This window comes from Apodemus sylvaticus, chromosome 8, assembly GCF_947179515.1.
Source record: "Apodemus sylvaticus chromosome 8, mApoSyl1.1, whole genome shotgun sequence".
Lineage (NCBI taxonomy): Eukaryota > Metazoa > Chordata > Mammalia > Rodentia > Muridae > Apodemus > Apodemus sylvaticus.
Window position 1 is genome coordinate 4541149 of NC_067479.1, and position 21561 is coordinate 4562709.

Consider the following 21561-nt stretch of genomic DNA (forward strand, 5'->3'; position numbering starts at 1 on the left):
ATAGTAGCATCCCCACAGATCCGAGCTTAACTGTACTCAAACTGTCAATCAGGCAACATAAAGGAGAAAAAAAAATAGTAAGTCCTTCTCAATCTAAAGCTCTTTTAAAACTATTAGGTGTCTCCAAGGCCTGCCCAAAGGCCTCCAGAGACCGAGGTAATTCCTGTATTATGTTAACTGGAACATACAATCCCACACCTCTGTTATACCCTGGTATTCTCCAGGACTGAAAACGGCTAGTCTCTGTGGTTCCGCACAAGTGCCAGGCCTCACACTGTGCCCTACAAAATCACATGCTCATGGCGAACACAGCATTTCTATAGATGTCAGGTGGCAGGAGTGCTGGTGCCCTGACCGCCCAGCTAAGAGGCCTGACAGTAAAGCCTCCCTGAGCCAATCACAGGGCCTCATCTCTGGTAGTCTGACCCTCAATGAGAGCTCAGGCTCCTGCACAGAGGCGCTCCTGGATGGTGACAATCACATGGAAATGGCTGAGGGACCCTAAGCACTGAGCAGTCTCTAAAGAGAGCAGGCTACTGCATCCAAGTACCCACTCCTCACTAAGCGCAAACAGCTTAAGGAACAACAAAGGAAAACCGTTAGTAATGGTGCCTGGCGTTTCCAAGATCCTGTCTCTACTTCAGGTTCTGGAAGTCTGGGAATGTGGGTGGATTTGCTCAAAGCCCCACCCATTTCCTTGCAGTTTAGCCCAGGCTGAAGCAAACATGCCTCTGGTCTGTGAGTACAAGGCCCGGCCTTCCCTTGGCAGCTTTGGAAGGCATCGGAAGCATGCTGAACCAGGCAATTTCCTTTCAGAGGAACTCCATGTGTACACAATAGGAGCTCATTTCCTCCTATTGGCTTTTGTTCGAGCAGTTTCCTCTGATATAGGATGCTTTTGACTCTCCAGCACTGCTATCTCTTCCAGGTACACTACTCAACTCAAGCAAGGCCTGCTCCAGCTGCAGTCACACCCAAACCACCTACATTAGCTTGGCCTTCCCGGCTTCCCTAGTTTATGTGAAGCATCACCTTTCCGGGATCAATACAAACAAAGTCAGTCAGGTTTCTCCATCTTCGGCACACACACACATGTGCTTGCACATACATGTACACGTGTGCACGTTCATGCATCTGTGGCTTGATCCGTAGGCGTTATTTCTGACTTGTTGATTGGCTCATTGGGTTATGTTTCCTTTCCATAGCAACAGGACATAAAACAAACAGATTTTAATCCATATTCTCTGAAGGGAGGGACTGCGCTTTGTGAAGATGATTCAGAATGTATTTGAAGAGTTTTCAGTTATATTTTGATCGGGACATTTTGTAAAACCTTTCACGAGTAAAAGCTGAAAAGACTTTAGGTCCCAGGGTATTATACACTTCCGTTTTCACTCCCTTCTCTGTTTTTGAGTTTCTTTTCCACTATTCTATTCCAGTTTCCCCCTGTGTAGTGATCAAATGGATTCTAACTACACTTAGTTCTTTGTGCATGATCCAAATTGTATGACCCAGAGTTCCCACAAGCACCTAACTTTCGAAAGTCTCTGTGCTATTGATGGGCTCTCATGGGGGGGGTGGGGGGGAGACTTCTAACACAGGCAACTGGGTCACCACATTCAGGAAGGAAGTGGGGTGTGGTTCCAGGAAGCACCCTTGCTTTATTCTTTCTCTGGGCAATAAAGCCATTGACCTTCCTCACTCATTCATTCACTCACTCATTCATTTACTCATTCTTTCCCTCATTCATTCCTTCATTACCAAAGTTTAAATTCAGGAGTTGGGTCTTAACGCGGTCCAGTTACCATCTGCTTAAACAACCTAAAAGCAGGCTGAGTTGGAACAGAATTAATTTATCTGTGCCAAAACAGCTCAAGGCATGGCCTACCATGGAGACTGTTCAAGTGCTCCATTTTCACACATGTGCTATGAGAAACCCTACAGATATAGGCCGTCCTGTTTCCAAAAGCAAGTGCACTCCAACTAAGCTAGAAACACAATGATCCCTTCAGTCCGAGATAACAGGTTCCAGGGTCTCACCATTTCTCCCAAATGTAAACATACCCCAAAGCCTAGCATAAAATTCTTTTTGCAGCATGTAAGGCCTTCTGCGTTCTGGTGAGAAAACAACAGGGTCTTTGTGAGGGAAAACAAGAGTTGAATTTGCAAAAATGCTTGAGTTGAAATCGCTGATCTTCCCAGAACTGCTTAGAGGGCCGGAGGTGTATGCCCACCCCACAAAACATATCTTAACTATTATGCGTGTGACTTTTAAATTTGGGTATGCCTTTTAGGTAGGGGATCACATTTAATCCTACTAGTCAGAGAAGTCGATAATGCACCCTATTGAAAGTCAGGGAAGCTGAAGTTCAAATAGATTAGCAAAGTTCCGACCAAGTCTGCAACAAGGCCAGTGTTTGGATGTGGAGCTTGATAGCCCTCAAGGAACGAGACCTAGGAAGTCTGTGAAGAATGTGTCTAAATCACTGGATTCTTCCAATAAATGTAGATTCCTGGGCCCCACCCTAGATATCTCAACTTAGTGTCCTGGGGCACAGGCCAAGAAATCTCTTTTTGGTTTGTTTGTCTGTCTGTCTGTTTGAATTCAAGCTTCCAAGAAGTTTGGGTGGCCAACAGAACCAAGTATGAGAGCAGTGTGATCAGCTTTTGAAATGAGGATTGCAAAAGTCATATTTTTCTTCTCCTGGAATCACTGTTGGGTAAAGTGGGTGTATTATAGATAATAATATATAGTCACATCGCTTCAAACCTCACTCTGGACTTGACCATGGTACGCTTGTCTTTTATTTGGTTTTCAAGTGGCTAGTCTCTCAACGGGGAAAAAAACCTGCCAATCCATTTTGTGAGTTGGTCATCCTCTGCAGACAAACACAACCAAAAGTGTCACTCCTGCGGCAATTAAGCAACTAGAACTTGCTTCTACAAAAACTTCAGACACTCTAGACAACTCCCAGCTCAGCATTTTGGCCCTAGCCTTTCTCTAAACATTCCGCTTATCCAACAACATTCCTCTGTAAAGTTTGAGTAAATAAATAACAATAGCAGTCCCTGGTTGAAGACCCTGGGGCCGAGCTGACCTCTCTTCAGTACCATAAACCACGGCTTCACAGAACAGTGTACACTCCCAGGTGACAATGTATTCAGTTTACATTGCAAAGGAAAGTTCTGCCTGTGTTTGGGCGGATGATGAGGCATGGATTTGTGTGAGTCTGACTCACAGCTAATCCTCCTCTAAAGCAAAGCCTGCCTTGATAATAAAATACTTCATTCATTCCATCTTACTCTGAAAATATTTGTTGGGGTTGGGGTTGTAGTCGTTGCCAGACAACAGCTTATACATACCATACATGAGGATCACTACAAGACACACAAGGCAGAGTCCACATACACATCTCTCAAGACAGTTTATATTAAGTGAGGGAACTAAGCTCAGCCCCACTGTAGTCCTCTGCTTCAGCCCAGGGGAGGAGCAAAACTCGAGGGAAAATAACCTTGCACCACCGTGTGACAGCAGCCACATTTCTGAGTCGTGGCTAAGCCTGTGGATGCTACAAAGCTCACCTTCAATTAGAAACGGGGATCAGAGCAGCCTGCTGGCCTCTCCTCAAGACACACTTATTCTGATGAGCACAACTCCCTTCCGACAAAGGCCTGGACACTTCCTGGAGAAGCGTTTAGATCTCGCTTTACCACCTGCAATCCCATTTACCTGGTCCTTTTCACCTTCCCCAGCCTGGAAGGAAGAATCAAGCCTCTTCCTAGAACTGCTCTCAGGCTCTAGTTCTTCCCTGTGGCTTCAGGCACTCCATTTCCAGAAGCTGCTTCTGGCTCAAAGGTCAGCGGTGTCCTCTGTCAGCCTAGCGCACACCCAAGCCTGCCTCCTCACAAGTGCCACCAACCACTTTAACCCTGTCGCCACTCCCCTGCCCACTGCACCTCTTTTGATTGCCAAAAACACCACACTAACGCTTTTCGACAGTTATACATTCCATACTTGCAGGAACTTGCAGTCCAGTGTTCCACTCCAATTCTTCCTAAGGTGTTCCCAAAGGCCAGGCTTGTCTTCTTAACCCCTCCCCCACCCACACGCCAAGACCACATGCCTGGCTCCTGTCTTTCCGAAACTTCAGAATCTGCCATTATTTCTCACAACCCCTTGGTTACATAAACCCTTAATGCAGGGCAAAGTGGCTAACATCACTAATAGTGATTATACAGACTCCAAGGCATTGAGAGACGTTCCAAGGCCTGCACGCCTGTGCTGGGGTACACTCTGAAATTGCATCATCCGCTGCGTATGTGTGTGTCCACAAGAGCCTAGGATGATGGCCCCTTAATACGCATTCTCCGAGGCTATGCCATCAACTCTCTTCTAGATTACTTGTGTCCTTAACAAAATCCTGTTTTCATCTCAAATATCAGCCTTCTGCAGATAAATACCAAATTCACACCATCGTCTGCGCCCCACAAAGCCTACACCCACACTTCTCAGAACACCTGGAACTCCAGCCTCCTTACACGGTCTCCCCCCCCCCAACCCCCAATCAGGGCGTTTCTGGCATCCCTGTTTGTGTCTCCAGGGTCTCTCTGCACTATTTCCCTTACCCTTCAGGAAGTCCCACCCAAGCCCCTGGTGCCTGGCTCAGCAAGAGAACATCACTTCCTGGTTCTTCTGCATTCCGGCTCCTGGAGCCTTCAGGGCTCGCCCTAGTGCCCGCCACCTGGTCTAAACCAGCCTTCAGCTACGGCTGATCCTATCTCGCATCTGTTTGGGAACACCTGGTGGCTGCGGCACGCTGATGAAGTCTGAGGCCCGAGCTGCAGCGTTCAGAGACACCCGCAACCTAGTCCGTGCCACGTGCTCCCTGGCAGGCAGGCTATGGTCCAGACAGGTATGTCCGGGTGCTTCCGCAGGGCATGGAGTGCCAGGGGACTTATCCAAGGCCACTGAAGATGCCGTCTCCTCCAGAAAGCTTTTCCCTGGCTAGTTTGGGTTGCTGAAATCTTCTCCCAGGGGGCTTTGTAACACAGGTTACACATGTAACCTTTACCACGGTGGCTTTAGCATGGTGGCTCCTCCCTGTGGTTTATCCACTCACTCACCTACCTTTCCTCTCACGCATTGTGAAAACCCTAAGGGAAGATTCACACAACACCTTTCTCCCAATGCCTTTCTTGTCGTGTATTGTTTCTGTTGAGTTTTTAATAGTCAACAGGAACTTCAAGAAGTAGAAAGCTATGATACTGCAGGCCAAGGCTCAGTGACAATGCCATCAGCCCCAGCCACACGCCGAGGCCCTCTCTGTGGGCAGCCAGCACTGTCTTCTCATATCCACACTTGATTCTGGCCTTTAAAAATCTTCTCTGTGTGTGTGTGTGTGTATGTATGTGTGTGTTAGTGTGCAAGGTGTGCATATGTGTGTGTGTGTGTGTGAGAGAGAGAGAATGAGCATCTGAATATGTATGTAAGTGGATGTGTGTGGACCTGAGTATGTATAAGTGTGCAATGTTTATGTGTGTGTGGGAGCAAGAGTATGGGCATATGAGTGTGTGGATGTGGTTGTGGGTGTATGTGGGTGTGCGTGCATGTGTATGTATGTGCATGTGAGTGTATGGGAATAGATATGGATGTGGATATATGTGTGAAAGTGTGTATGTGACTAAATATGGGGTGTATGAGTGTGTATGCTCCTGTATATGTATGTGTTCACGTGTGTGTTGTTGTGTGTGCACATGCGCGTACACACACACACACAGAGAGACTGGTGGTTAACCTCAGGCGCTGCCTACTATTTTATTGAGACAGGGTCTGTCATTGACCTGGAACTCACCAAGTAGCTAGAGTGGCTGGCTGGCTGGCGAGGCCCGGGGACCCGCCTGTCTCTGCTTCCCTCGTGCTGGGATTACAGGCACACATCGCCTTGTCATGCTGTGCTCTCTGTGGGTCCTGAGGATGCACCCTGCAGGCTGCACTCTTACTGACTCTGCCATCTAGCCAGTCCTATTTAATTCAATTTTTGAGATACACACTCCCTCCACCTAAATAAAGTAACAGGAACTAAGAGCCAGATTGTAAAGGATAAAAGACAAAAGTGCCCTAAGCTGAGGGACCTGCTCTTTCCTCTTCCTAATTTTAAAATCCAGACAGGAAAAAAAAAATCCTAAAAACTAATCTTTCACGTATTTGATTAAAACAAAAATGGAGAAAGGAGATGTTTTTGTGTAAAATAAGAGGGGGCAGCAGTAATAATTACTGCAGTCCTCATGATGACTTAAGAGTTCTTTCCTTTTCAAGTTTCAAACATTCATTTCCTCAGGGCCTGGGGGCATACCCAGGTAAGTGGCATGGTCTTTCTCAGTTCTGGTTTCTAGTGAGATTGGCGGTGTTTTGAGAATGTGAACCACCCACTTTCAGAAGCCCAAAGCGTAAGAATAGACATCGCTGAGGCTGGAGAAGAGGCCTGAGTGGGGGCAGAAGTGGCCTGGAGCCTTCTGCAGGAGCCTTCTCAACAGTTTATAACAGGCAGCAAGTAGAAGCCAGCGACACAATCTTTTTATTAAAGACAGAAATGACCACAAATCCTAAGTGTTTAGCCCACCAGATCTCCTCAAAGCCAGCCAAGATGAAGAAATCAGACACAGGCAGGACTCCAGGGAGCGGTCCTACCATCTGAGAGGGTGACCGTGCTCATCTGGTGAGGCTGGCTTGCTACGTTTCAGTGAAGCTCTGTCCTAGCACCAGGGCTGGTGTTCTCCCTCAGGAAGCCTGTTCTGGCAGCAATTGCCTTTTCAAAGCAGGAGGGGGAAATGTGTGTGAGGGAGTAATTTTGTGTGTAGGAGAAAAGTGTTTCTAATTTTCAGTCCCTCGAACGTGAGGGGAAGATGACGGAAAAACACGTGAGGGAGGAAAGGGCTCCATCAAAGCCTTCCTGGCTCCACTGGCCCGGCAGAGGCTGGAAGGCGTCCAGAGCCAGGCCATTCCGACGACTGGGTGCTGTGGTCCCTCTGGGGGTCTGGGTAGGTGAATAGGGATCAGTCAACAGAAGCCTGCTCCCCAGGATCCTGCACTGAACCGAAGGCTTATCACCTTGGGGAAGTTACTCTAGGATATTCTGAGTTCTGCCAAAAGGACACGGGAAGCCGCCTCTCACCTCAATGGCTATGGAAGTTAGGGAGGAGGGGATCAAGAGGGCCACTGGCTGCAATACACTCAGGCCCTCAGAATAACTCTGCTGGGTCGTCCTGACAGTGTGTGCAGTCCATGCTGTTGCTTTTTCTTGCCTTTTAATTCCTCAGAACAGGAGCTGCGGACAAGAGTAGCGAACGCAATTCTACGGCCACAGACGTTCACTTGAGCATCTGCAGGCACCTGGGGAGGAGAAGCAGGCCAGGGATCCATCTGCAGGGTGCTGAATGGTGACGGTTTCCAAGTCTGTGCACTGGGTCCTCCCAGGCCCTCGAAGGCTTTTTCTCGCCAATGATTTCATCTGGTCAGGGTTATGCAACACACCTTTTGGCTTAATGCGGGGTTGGGAGTGGGTACTTAGTGGTCAGTGAGCAGATTGGCAGTTTTCATTGAAAAGGCAAAATTCCACTGTGGTGGAATGTGGGTGGGGTCTGTTATCGTTAAAACCAGCAGTGGAGGGGGTGGAGAGTGGGAAGGGAAGGGAGGGAGGGGGGAGAGGAAGGGGGGAACTGGCAGAGAAGGAGAGGGAAGAAGACAGGAGGCGAGGGGGAGGGAGAGAGGAAAAGAGATGGAGGGGGAGGGGAAGAAGGATCAAGGGGAAAGGGAGGGGCAGGTGGAGAGGGAGGGGAAAGAAAGGGACAGGGGAGGGGAGAGAAGGGAAGGAGGAAGGGGAGAAGGAGAGGGAGGGGAAGAGGGAGGAAGCGGGGGAGGGGAAGGGGGAGAGGGAGAATGGGGCCCAGTGTGTGCTAGAATAGAGACCTAGTGATCTTTAGTTTAAACATCAACCTAAGGGTTTTCCTAACAAGAGTCTGCCTCAGAGCTCCAGGGTTTGCAGCATGCACTGGTTTCCTTCACATTAGCACCTGGTCTAGGGCAGGGAGCCGGCCGGGCACTCTCCCCCTCACTCTTGAGTAGGCTCCAGGTATAACTGAGGGAGAAAACCAGAAAACCCTTCCTTGTTCCTCCTGCAGGAAGGGAGGAAGGTGGGCACAGCCTCTTGCTGACCAGAGCTGAGATTAGTGAGCTCCTTCACTGACCTTGGCACCTACTGATGGTGCAGGGGTGTCTGAGGAAGAGGGTCCCAAGTGGGTGGAGGAGGGGATGCAAAAAAGTCAAGGCAACCTGGAAATCTGCAAGTCAGGGTTCTCCCCGCAGAGTGACAGATAGTGTGTCTTCTGTGTATATATCTGCATCTGCTGGCCCGTCCGTCTATCAAGTCAAGCCAGTATCCAGAAGCTAGCAGATGTTCCCAGAGCAGTATACACTGGGGTAGGGGATGATGATTTTGAAGCACTCTTGAGCTTTCCCCATTGTGTTTAGACCTGAGCAGAACTGAGGAAATTGCTCGTTCCTTTCTCTATCCTTGCTGGCTCGGTGTTCCCTAGGATCCCAGGTTGCATATGGGCCTTCCATGGAGACGGTGGCCCTGCGTGTGATCGGAGCCCCACTTCTGTTTCAGCACAGGGGGCAGTCATCTAAGCAAACACTGTAGCTTATGCGCTTGAGTAGGTCTACTCAACGGCTGCAGCTATTAGAAACTGCTTGTAAGAGCTCGGGGAGAGGGTGGATATGACCTCTACCAGATCAGAACTTTTCCACTTGGGGATTCCTCTGATGTCCATCTGTACGGAGGCAGAGTCCTTCCCCATTTGAGTGTGTGTCCCCAAAGCCCTTTCTCTTCTTCTAGAACAAGCTGGCAGCAACTGGAGTACAAGTCCCGGGAAGTAAAGAGTTAAAAAAAAAAACAACAGACAAAGCTGTCCTTTGGCCCTAGCAGCAGGTCCCTTTGATCCTGCCTCTTAATTGCAGCCTAGTAGCACTGAGAACTTTAAAGAAAAGGAACAGAGAGACTTAAGAGATAGATAGGGCAGGTTTTGTTTCCCCAGGGGATGGTCTTCCTGGTGGCTGCCAGGAAGCTGGTACTCCAGGGCTCAAGTGATGGGTGTTTCCTAAGCGGGACTGCTTTCTGTCTCCGAGGTATGCATCTGCTCTGAAGAGATCTCCAGGTATACCATAAACATGGAGGGCACTTGGTAGACATGCTGGGGGCAGATGTGGGTGGGAGATGAAACAGGAGAAAGGAGACCGTGGCTTAGCACAGCAGACAGAGCAGCTACGGCAGCAGGGAACACCCTGGAAGGAGGATAGAACTTCCGGCAGGAGACACGCTGCACAGGTAGGGAGGAAGCTGAATCTTCAGCTTCTTCTTTCTTCTTAGGAAAGGGTTCCTAGCCAGGCCCAATGGCAAAAGCTGATGATGGTAAACACCGGGAAGGCTGAGGCAGAAATATCAAACTCAAGGCTTCCATGGGCTATGGAGTTTGAGACCAGAGTGGCTATTTTAGCAAGACCTTGCCTCAAAACTTAACGTAGAGAAAGAACAAAGGGCATGGCTCAACAGGCTTATCCCTGGTGCAAGAGACCCTGAGCAGCGCCATCTCCAATAATTCCACAAGGCAACGAATGTGTTTCTAGGAAAGTCTCTCAGGTAGCAACATCAAAACAGCACAAAACTCCTCAGACTGAGTAGGTCTCTTTGACTCTCCTCCCTCTCCCTCTCTCTCTCTCTCTCTCTCTCTCACACACACACACACACACACACTCACACACTCACTCACTCACTCACACACACACACACACAAACACGGCTGAAAAGTAACAAAAAGGCCAACTAATTTTCAACAAACAAAGAACAACAACAAACAATGGCCATGCATAACCTGGTTCTACCCCAAGTCCCAAGGTGGCCATTCCTGTCTGTTCTGTTTAACTCCTCAGGGAGTACTGTGACAGGAGCATTCTACTAAGCAAGCCCCTTTCTCAGTCCCCAAGGAGGCACTCTTCACTTGATCTTAGCCAAAAGGCTGAGAAGCACTCGCACCTTGGTAGGACTGAGAGGAGTACCTCTGTCAAGAGTGCCTCCTTGAGGTACCCCACTCAATCCTACTGAGGTGCCTCTGGCCTGTTCTGCTCCTGGTTAGCATGTGACCTTGGGAGATCACTTCCCTGTGCTTCACTTTCTTCATAAAACATTTTAATGGAATTGATGGACACAGCTCTCAACAGAAGGCTGTAGGGTAGGCACTCGATAAACTCAATAAACATTTGCTCTGTTTCACTCTTAAAAGGTTACTGGTCAATTAAAAAGCATGTCCAATCTACCCCGCTGCATCCCTGTGTGAACGAACAGGCATCAGGCAGGAAAGACTTCCCCTAGATCAGTTTAGCTCCATGCCTGGCTCTGGAGAGAGGGAGAGAAAGAGAGCCTCATGGGTGACAGAAAAAGAGGAAATACCCTAAAGGAGAGAGGAAGAAAACAGATCTCTCCTCGGGCCTGGACTTCTCCCCATCCTCTCTGATGATGCCTTTGTTTATGGACTATAACTTAAATGTAGCTGTATCATGAAACCGATGTCATGCCAAAGTCATGTGACATATCCCCATGCCATGCGAAAGGCACATAGCACATCCTGCTCACTCCACATGCCCTTTCCAGAGAATGAGGAAAGAAAGCTGTTGTCTGCATCTTAAGGGATGAGTGTGACTGGCGAAGTCCCGCAGAACTCATTCACTGGGTGGACACGTTAGACTTCTGGCCTTTACACCCACCCACCACCTAGCAAATAAGTAAAGAACAAGTAAATATAAAACAGGGGATATCCAAAGCTGAGTTTTAAAACGTGTTTCTTAGGAAAGAAAAAAGATCTCTGAAGCTGACACATACACAGAGGCCTTACTTGGGAGTGGGTACCAAACTTCTTGGGCAAGTTGTGAGTCTGTGTCCATGACAACTACAGACATCTTAGGCATAGGAGATGTCCACAGTCGGACTGCTGCCAACCCTTGCAGTACCTAGCTGGGTTCCTGTAGACCGGGAGTCGACGCTAACATAATCTGACCTCTAAGCAAGACTGGTATCCTGCAGAAGCTGCCTGGACCGGTGGGTGCTGGCCTCCTCCGCTGCATGGGCTCTTCGGGTGAGCGATTGCATCCCATCATGCACTGGCACTCGCATCTCTGCAAAGCTGCCCAGGGTTCCAGATCCTCCCCATTGCACAGGATGAGTGGTACCATCCTCTTCCTCCTCTAGGAGCTTGCTAGGAAAGCAGGCTGTGAGCCCCACCCCAGACCTACTGAATCAGACTTGACGTCCCTAATAATGCCCAGGGGACTTGCAGGTCCATGCAAGTGGCTGTCCTGGCTTAGCCCTTGGAGCACCTCGCCACCTCCAGCCACACTGAGGGACTTTCTCATCTTGAGAACTGCTGCTGAGCAGAGCTTACGGCTGGGCTCAAGAGACCCCGATAGACTCAGGAAAACGAGACACCCAGGCTCTGGTGACATTTCACCCTGGGATCACCATCCCAACCAGTCCTGCAAATAGGTATCTTAAAAGGCAGATGCAAAAGTCTTGGTGATTTTGCTTTTAAGCGTTCTTCCTCTGAAAATCTACTTTTAAGTCACCTGTAGGTATGAAAGACGCAGCTATGACTGTTCCCTTAGACGCTCACTGATCTATGCCTTCAAACATGACTACAAACAAGTGTTTGCCTCCAACAGGATCATTGCCAGAGACTGGTGCTAAGGACGAAATCAGGTGTAGGAGGCTGTGATCGTTAATTCTGATCGTCAACTGGATGGGACTTAGGGTTACCATGGCAACAAACCTCTGGGCAGGGCAGTGAGGTGGTTTTAAGACTGGATGAACTGAGATGAGAAGGAAGATCCACCCTATAAGCCAACAGCATCCTTGAGGACCAAGGGGTCTTGAGTAAGTAAAAGAAAGGCACCGAGCCCCAGCCTCTTCCGTTCTTCGCTGTGGACGTTAGCCCGCCAACCCGCTACCACGAGGAACTGTACCCTCAGACTGTGGGCCAAAATAAGCCTTTATTTCCCTTAGGCACTTTCCTTCCGTACTGTGCCCAGCTACAGAGAAAGTAAAAGATGATTCTTAAGGATTCGCTCAGACTGGGATATGGTCTTCGACAGTTTTTCTTACTTATTTATTTTTCAAAAAACTACTTTCTTCTTTTATGCATATTTAGTTTCCTGATTCTTTACGACCTCCTAGTTTCTTCTGGACCGCTGACTAAATCTTTTCCAAAGCTCGTCACTGGTCAACTGTCTGTTTCTCTTCACGCTCGTTCTTTCCGTGTGGTACTGAGTGAGCATGCGTGACCTCAACTGTTGTTTCAAGACTCGGTTGTCTCAGGCTTAGAAATGGGTAACCTGGAGACTAGGCTGTCCGCTGCCCCCTCCTCTCTTTGTCAAGTATAGATATCTATATCTATAAGATTACTCCACAGATACATCCCACTGTTGGCTAAAATGCGATGTTGAAAGCTCACGGCTCATCCTCTTGCCTCCCGCTGGTCGCCCGTTCTTTCCGAGTCCCTTTCCAGTCATAAGGCCATCAGGATTACGTCTCACAACCGAATCCATAGTGTATTTCCGGCACTTCGAGCTCTTGCAGCCTCTCCTATTTTCCCTCTTCAGTGTCCTTTCTCCTCCACTCTCCCCAACCTCTTCCCTACATTATGCCTGATTATTGTAAATTTTTTATGTCCAGTGGCATCGCTCATAATAAGTGGTCCAACCTCTAACCCTATCTCAGAGATCCCAATATGTGTACTGTAGGTTATAAAATTAAACTCTGCTGTACAGCTCTTCAGCCCCACCCTGCCTTGTTGATCCCAGCTGTTCCCGTGTAGCCTGATTCCTCACTGTCCCCTCACTCTGGCTCCGTATTCTGTAGTCAGCTCTCCTCGTGGTTCCCTTACCTCACGATCCCTCTTCCCTGACCCTTGGGCTCTCCATGCTTTTTGATCATATGCTCCTATCATAAAATATCTTGTAAAGCAGAAACAACCATCATAATGATAGTTCCTCATTTACAAATAGCATTCTTGTGTAACAATTCTTTGTATACATCATCACATACACATGACAAGTGACAGGTCAAAGGGATACACTAAATAATACATAAGTTGAGCTCTCTCCTTACTAAATAATCTTATCCTTGGCCTGGGATATAGACTTTTTTACATTAGAAAGGCTGATTTAGATAAAATGTTTGCATGTAGAGCCAGAGAAGGTGGCCCTTCTTCCATGAGGTCCTCTCTACCATCTGACCCCAACACAGATTTTCCTTCCCAAATTCTTAGAACTTTAAAGCCATAAGCACTAAATCATCTATATCATATAAGCTTCCCCAATGCTTTTAGTTTTATTAATTGAAGCTTGCATTCAGGATGCCAGAAGTTTATAGATTTTTTTTTTTAGGATAACTCAATCTCTTAATTAAAAACATTACTGTCCTTCCCAAACTGCTAGGGTTGAGTTCTGCCCAACTGTGTAACATACATTTTTTTTTAATTTATTTTTTATATTCTTTGCTTACATTCCAAATGTTTTCCCCTTTCCCAGTTCCTCCTCCCCATATGTCCCATAAGCCCTCTTCTCTCCACCCATTCCCCAATCACCCCCTCCCATCTCTCTGTCCTGGTACTCCCCTACAATGCTGGATCTAGCCATTCTAGGACCAGGGCCCTCTCCTTCCTGTAACATACATTATATGAAAGCTTCAAGTTAGACCATGGTGTGATTCATTTAACTCACTAAGTATCATACGCACAACTTTCTAATGGCTTGGGAAGTAACTTCTCCACTTTGGCATTGCTAAAACTTGTAACATATTAGTTAACCTCGCTCAAACCCTGTTGTCATTTGATTTCTTAAACAGGAAGTGGAGGTTCTGACCACTAGGGAAACGATAAACAGAAAACTTAAAATAGCGTATGTATTTAAGATGTCACTGTGACAATTATACTCAGAGCTTAACAGAACGAAGACTACACACATCTGAAATCTCTAATACAACTGATGTTTCTACCTTGAAACTTCAGTATTATTTTCATTTCTCTTATTTATTCAGCTCAAAACCTACAATGCTGGCTACCTGTAGGACTCGAGAATCTCAAGGGCCCGAGTTTACATGTTAGCCAGGCTGGCTTTTGCTGAGCCACGGCTGTTACCCAGTTTTCGGAGAGTTCTTATCTTCTACCAGCAAACAGAGAGTGCTGTTCATTGGGTGGGGCTCCGGGACCTTCTACCAGTCCAGCTGTGCAAGGCGTGTGTAAAGCAGCCCCCTTGTAACGGATGCCCCTAAAATAGTCATTTCCAGTCTCCCCATCCATCTTTCGACCAGTTTAAGAGACACGGTGAGATGCTCTCAGAGAGCAGAAGGCCATGAATATTGCTGTCTTTGCTGACTTGGTTGTCCTCTGGCCTGCAGGACATTATGAGGAGTTCATGAAATACCTCATGCCCATGCGGCTGGGTTGAGGTAGAGGGTATACTTTGGCTTTATCCTGAAGCTTGCCCAAGCAACCCAAGCTGAGAATTGTCCTCTCTGAGGGCTTTACCTTTGTGCCACCAAGGCCTACATGGAATACCGTCTAAGAAAGCACTTAGGTGGTGACACTACTCTTAGGTCCTCACATCTGGTACCTGGGACATTTACAAGTTTTTCTTGTGCTTTCAAAATCCAAGTCAATTAACCAAGGGGGTGAGGAGAATACACACACACACACACACCCCGCAAGCACACACGCACGCATGCATGGTAGCTCAGGCTGGTCTAGAACTCGCCAGGTTACAAAGCTTGACTCTGAACTTCTGATCCTCCTACCTACAGTTCTTGAGCATCACAGATGCGCTCCACTATGCCTGGTTTTATGTAGTAGGAGGTAGGGATTGACAGGAGGCCTCAGGCAGATCAGGCTATCACTCTACCAACTGGGGTATCCCCCAGTGTCCTAACAAATAAAATGTGTAAAATCTAATAAGTCATCTGGAGTTTTAGCCAGAGTGCCTTAAACAAGGCTCCCATTCCGTAACTCCCCGCTTAAGCTGTTAACAGGGTTGCTGCCAGCGAAAGCCCTTGTCAAGGGCAAAGAGCCCCGCATCTCTATCTTGTTCATAAGGACCTTCTCTCCTGGCTTGTGTGCGCTTCGGACAGCTCAGAAGAGCCTTGCAGGGCTCCAGGGTATTTGCCACTCTCTCCTGTTTCCGTAAAGGTGACTTACACTCCACAGTCCTTCCCCAGCCAGCCTGCTACGCAGGCCCCTAGCCATGGCCATCTCCTGTCAATGGAGACAAGGGGCTGATTTAAAAAAAAAAAAAGCTTTAAAAAGAGAGGCTGCGTTTCCAGCCTCCTCTCCCAGGTCTGCCCATAACTTCATCCTTTAGCCTCACAGAGTTTGTGTTTGTCCAGACAAGGAATGTTCTAACAGGAGCAAAATCCCCCAAATCACTACCATCAAAACAACTTAAAGTTTAGAAGGGAAATCAACTAAAACAAAACAACTCCCCCCTGCATTTATGAAAGAATGTGGGGAAGTGGAATCCCCCAGAGGCAGCATCAGGTTTCCTCATAATTGCATCATGGGCTGTTGGGGGCAGGCTGAAGCTCAGAAGTGTGGGCAGGTCTAAGATTTCCCTTTGTTCACTGGCTGGCATTTAAGGCTTTATACATGATGTGCCTTACCACTTCAGGCAGAAGCTATGGAGGCTGAGGCTCTGAGTGCTCCCAAAGGCATCTAACCTGCGCATTTCAGGCTCTGACACAGCATGGCTCACCTCTCTTCATGTTAATTAAACAACAGGAGCTGAGCAGTAAGAAATACAGAAGGGGCAAAGAAAGGGTAGATAGCTAAAAATCTAAAAATCTTTTTTTTAATGTGTTTAGTTCAGACTCTAGATTAAAATCAATATCTGACGGTTATAACAATAGCTTTTTATTAGCCGATAACGATGTCTTAAAGTCTTTGAAATTTAGGCTTTTACAACAGATGTGTTTGTACTTATACAGGAAGGCAGGTAGTAGGTAGCCTGAGGTTCTAGCCAAGCCCTAGAACCTGCCCAAAGGGCACCAAACCAACACTTGTTGACTGATGTTGGAGAGCTGACCCGAGAGAGCTTAAACAATGAGTGCTTTGTCAAAACACTAAAGCACTTTGTCTGTGGGGTCCAAGGCTTTTATTGTCATAGTGAGGGGGCGTAAGAGAAGGCCAGCTGAGAACTGCCCAGCAAGACGGCTCAGGCAAACAACTCAACGCCAGGCCTTACTGATCACACCTGTTTTGGCTGAGCACTGCAGTGGACGCTGGGCCTACGATGGATACACCCAGCCCTCAGAGGCCCAGGCCAGGAGCAAACACTGACTCCTCACTGAGATTGCTCTTGCAGCAAGGGACAGTTGGTACACATTTTCAAGAAGGAAGACCAAAAAAAAAAAAAAAAAAAAAAAAAAAAAAACTGGACTAACTAAATGACTGAGAAAGACAAAACAAACACAAACAAAACAGCAGCAAAACTGATTGACCAAGGTCAGATAAGACCCACTCCATTCTCCACATTCCTAGCTCCACAAAGCAGCATCTCTCTCTCTCTCTCTCTCTCTCTCCCTCCCTCCCTCCCTCCCTCCTTCCCTTTTCCTCTCCCTCTCCCTCATGGTTCTTTCCAGAAAGAAAGCTTGGTTTCCCGATTATTTATTATTAGTCTTATTTTCTGCAGTCTCTTTCCTTCTTGCCTCACAGGGCTTCAGGATGAGCCCCAGTGCTTAGCTTAGCGTCCAGATCTCTGTGGGGTCGTGACCTTGGAGTCCTCCTGCACTCACCTGATGGACTTTTGACCTGCTGATCTGGCTGACTCAGGCTCCTCACTGCCTCCCTTTCTCTGACACACCTCACACCAACGGCCCACCTGCTTCCTCTTTGCCAGATCTCTTGCCTGACAGGCTGGTAGCTGTTGACCTCCCAAGGGCCTGGGGGGGGGGGGAGGGTAGCTCTCTGTGGAGGTACTGAAGGCACCCAAAGTGTTTTCTACAACTACTCCTTCGTCCCCAGTTCGGCCTCTTCATTAACTCATTAACTAAAGCCCTGCACCCACTGCCATGACTGCCCCCCCCCCCTTGCTCCTGTACTGCCACTGTTTTGTTATTTTGGAAAATGTAAATGAGTCACCTTGCCTTTCTTCCTACATTTTTTTTTTCTTTCTGAGAAGAGAATACAAGAAGAAAGGGAGAGATAAATGTGTGTCAGACTGACCCAACTCCCTCTCCAGGAGGAATTTGCTTGAGCTCAGTACCCAAGTCTCCCGCTCCCTATTCCTGCTTGAAATCCAGAGTACCTGCTCTCGAATCTCCATGGCGCTCCCAGAGCTTGGGACTGGCTGGGAGCCATGTGATATTGATTTGTTTTCACCATGGCAACAGCAAATTAAAACAACGAGCAGAGCAGGGCGAAGGCAGGCTGTTCGGCAGTAAAGCCCCGCGACCAGTATATTTCACAAGCATCTTTTCCCTTCCGCCGGGTTTCCACTCTCCTTCCCTCCACTCACAGACTTCATACAAGAGGCGAAGTAAGAAGAGCACTGAGAACTTTGGCCTCCACAGCTCTAGTAAGCCCACTGCTGGCAGAGGCCGCCTTGCCCAGCAGCTTCTAGAACATTAGGTGAGACCGACGGAGGAAACCAACAACCGTGCCTTGACTCCTTGGAAATTTCCTTTGTTGACTTAGGCATCTTTAGTAAACTTACAAGAACCTGACAGAGACTGGAGGGTTTTGTATTTTGTTGCCTTATGTCTAAACACCCCAAGACATTGCCCACAATGTTTCCACACAGAGGCCCCTTCCCTTTGTACTTCACAGTGCATTGTCCCAGGAGACAAACAACTTTTGTTACTGTTGTTAGTACAAAACAGGTCCCCAGAATTTGAGGAGGCGAAGTGTAATAAGTATTGCGTGTTCGGTGAAGAGAAACTGAGGTAGGCACTTGCTCAAGGCCACACGAAGTAAGCAGTAGTCGGGACTCCAGGGAACTGCAGTATGCTCTAGCCCAAATTCTTTCTTGAAAAGGAACCTCAATAAACACTAACCTTTCTCCTGATCTGTACAATCAAGAGTGTTACAAGAGCACCACCTGTGACCCAGGGTTAGCAGCAGGCACTATTGTACTTTATTTGAGCCATCTGCCTTAGGATACCAAGCTGTATCTAAGAAAGCAGCTGTCACCCACCATCCAATCAACCTTGAACTTGGTAACAACCTGGGCCTTAGATAATGGTTCCCGGGGAACTGGGAATGGGCCCCCCTGGGATGAGACCCCCATGGGATGGGACCCCCTAGGATGCCCCCCTAGGATGGGCTCCCCCCCACCCTCATGGGCCACACAGGTAGCCCTACTGAACCACAACACAGAGTTAGGCTGAAAAGAAAGTGAAATGCAGCTCCCCAAGGCTGCCGTGGTTTTTCCACTAGCCAAACCAGAAGCCTGCAGAAAACCTGGGCGGACAGGCAGGTAGGAGAAGTTGCCCTGTTCGGCCTGTGAGCGGGGATGGATGGGCTGTGGGTTTAAATGGGAAGACATAACTCAAGTCCTGCCAACTGGGAGTTCTAATGTTCCTGGCCTGGCCTGGTCTGGTCGTAGAGAAATATTCCTCTCCACAAGCTGAATAAAAGAACACACAGCAGAAATAGTTGGGGGATGACGTCAGGAGTTCTGGGCTAGTGTCCTGCACTTCTCCTTGAAAGTAAAAACCGTGGTACGTGGCATTGCCCTTATTTAAATGAACGCTCCCGTCCCTCAGAATGGAGCAAAAGAGAGGAAGAAACTTCCTCTTATATATATGGCAAATGTCTCTTGTTTAATTTTTGTTCCTCGTTGCTGCCTAAAAATACATACATGCCCTAATAGATATTTTCCTACTTAATCTTTGTCTTTTAAAGAGACAGTGAGGCTTTTTGAAGAGCCTTGGAACATTCACGGAGGTGGCAGTTAGGCAAGCTTTTTTTCCCTTCGCTTCAGTGCTTGCTAACTATTCTAAAAATGTTACACATTTATTGTAAACACATGCTTCCAAGGCCTAACAAAAAAGCACGGTTTCCTCATGCCTGGCAGAAATTTAAAACGGAAAAGGGCAGAAAGAATTCTCTAACACAGAGAGAGCCTTTCCTTCTCCTGGGCCAAGTTGTGTTAAAAATAAATCTGCTTCAGTCTTTCTAGCCACTGCTTCTCGGCAAGAAAGTTGATCTGGCTGGGCAGAGTGAGAGCCCGGCTTTAAAAGCTAGCCTGCTCTCATTAAATTATTCTGCTGGCTGTGTGTTCTCATTAAAAATGCATACAGATCAGATAATTGCAGTAAGCATTATTAACCCAGCGTTACTTTTGAATATAATGGTTCCACTTTTAAGCTGGAAACAAAGACAGAGGCTGCCAGGAAAAGCAATGTAAACATTGAACTACAGTGTCTAAGACTAGCCAGGAAGCTACCTCTTCTGTCGTGGTTCTTAAAATGTGCTTTTGAAACTCAATTAAAGCCATTGCCCGGTAGCACCAGGGTGGCCCCCAGTTTCCAAGAAACAGACATATTTTGGTCCTAAACGTTCAACCGATGATCATTCACCATGATTTTTTTAAAAAAAATTTAATTTCAAGTATGTTTTCAAAGAACAGGAAACACATAAACTTTATTCTGTAGCCCACTCTGGCAGTAAAAATCTCGATTATCTTAAGAAAAGATTGGCCTGGATCTTTCAGATAATTAAAAATAATAATAATAAACAAATCTGTCCTTTAAATAAATAAATTAAAACCTCGGTTTTTATGCCTCACCCCCAAACGGGCGGCGTAGATTCCAGCTTTGCCATTTCTTGTTCTCAAATCCGAATGTTACGTAAAACTCCAGGGTTTCCTGCGAGTATTTCGTTCGAATTAGTGGAATCGGTCTCCCTGGCTTCCCTAAGCACACACATGGAATGCAGCATACTGCAGCAAACTCTTTAAACATTAAAAAAAAAAAAAATTGGGGTGGGGGGTTGTTCCTCCTACCTTGTTTAGCTCTGCTCGCCTTCCCCGTGTACAGCAACCCCAAGATCATCTGGCAGGACCGTGTGGCCGCGGCTTCTCCACCGCATCATGAGGAAGGGGGGTCCGTGCGAAGAGTTCTCCGTCCCTGTTTATTGTACTCTGCGAGCCGCCGGCCGTGGCTGGAAAATTTTACCTTCAGATGATGAAGCAAAGACAGTCTAAACTCTGTTGCTGTGAGCTGCAGCCCTTCCTTCCCACAGGCCCCGCCCAGGCGCGGTTGGCCAATCCCCGGCCAGCTCGTCAGCCCTCCTCGTCTGAAACTGGTCCTCATAGGATGACTGACACAGCAACACGGCGCTGGCAGGCTCTGAAAACAGTGCGTCCATACTGATGGAAGAGGGATCTCCCTCTCCGAGGAAAGCAGTCATAGCTCCGAGACAAAGTGGCACATAATTGGCAGAGCGCAGAGAGGGGCAGCTCAGACAAATACGCTTCGAGACACCCGGCCCGGAGCTGGGAGTTACATCATAAACACTCTGGGGATCACGAAACTCCTAAGATGGCCAAGAAATCCAACTGGATCCCAAACTAAAGTCGTTTGGCGTTTGAGGAAGCATACGGATATAGTTGTACATATACATATGTGAGACAATAATTCAGTGTTTGTCATGGAAAGGGATACCTTACGAAACATTTGCGTGCGATTTCCATGACTGAGGGAGACTATAACCGAGTTGGAGTACACATTGAAGACCAGACTATGCTTGAAGCCCCAGCACACAGCTTTTCTGGAGAGCTGTCACTGCAGTGGCTACTTACTGGAACCCATATATTTTCCATCTAAGTTTCCAGAGCACTAGAGACTTCAATTAGGGGATGCCGAACGACAGAATTGATATCACTACATTAAGCTTTGAGGCTCCTGGCTGGCACTCACTGGGGGATTAACTGTGTCTTAACCTTCTTAGATGCCATTTGATAAATGCTCATGCATTGGCCATCCTGTCTTTAGTGCCGCAAGGACTGCGGGAGGGCGTTTGCTGCTGAATACATGTGGCTCTGACCTAAGGGACAACCTCCACTTTCAATTTACAAAGGTTGACCCACACATGCCAGAGGTTCCCCAAGATAAAGCAAGAAAAACAGAATGGAAAGGGTTATTTTTTTTCTTCCCAGTCAATAGCATTTCTGCATGCCTTGAAAACAAAAACAAAAACATATGGCATTTAGAAAACACAATAAGCACACATTTTCCTTCCACAAAACCCATTTTGGATCTTAAAAATTAAGTATGATGGTCCTGTGACTAACTCCAGGAAAGAACAAAGATCCTATTCATCTGAAAGACTGAGCCTAAGCCTAACTCTCTCCCTCTCTTTCCCTCTCTCTCTCTCTCTCCCTCTCTCCCTCTCTCTCCCTCTCCCTCTCTCCCTCTCCCTCTCCCTCTCCCTCTCCCTCTCTCCCTCTCCCTCTCTCCCTCTCCC

General features: G+C 47.6%; 1 protein-coding gene across 6 annotated transcripts in view; it reads right to left on the reverse strand.

Annotated features, from left to right (window-relative positions):
- Positions 1-20324, reverse strand: part of Mbnl2 (muscleblind like splicing regulator 2) — a 155254-nt gene extending 134930 nt beyond the window's left edge. For 2 of the 6 annotated variants that reach the window (XM_052190636.1, XM_052190640.1), the window contains exon 1: positions 20099-20322. The gene's annotated coding sequence lies outside the window, so the exon portion shown is untranslated. Of the gene's footprint in view, positions 1-20098 lie in introns of all 6 variants that reach the window. The other 4 variants (XM_052190638.1, XM_052190637.1, XM_052190639.1 and 1 more) reach the window with 3 other exon arrangements.
- Positions 20325-21561: the final 1237 nt, after the last annotated feature.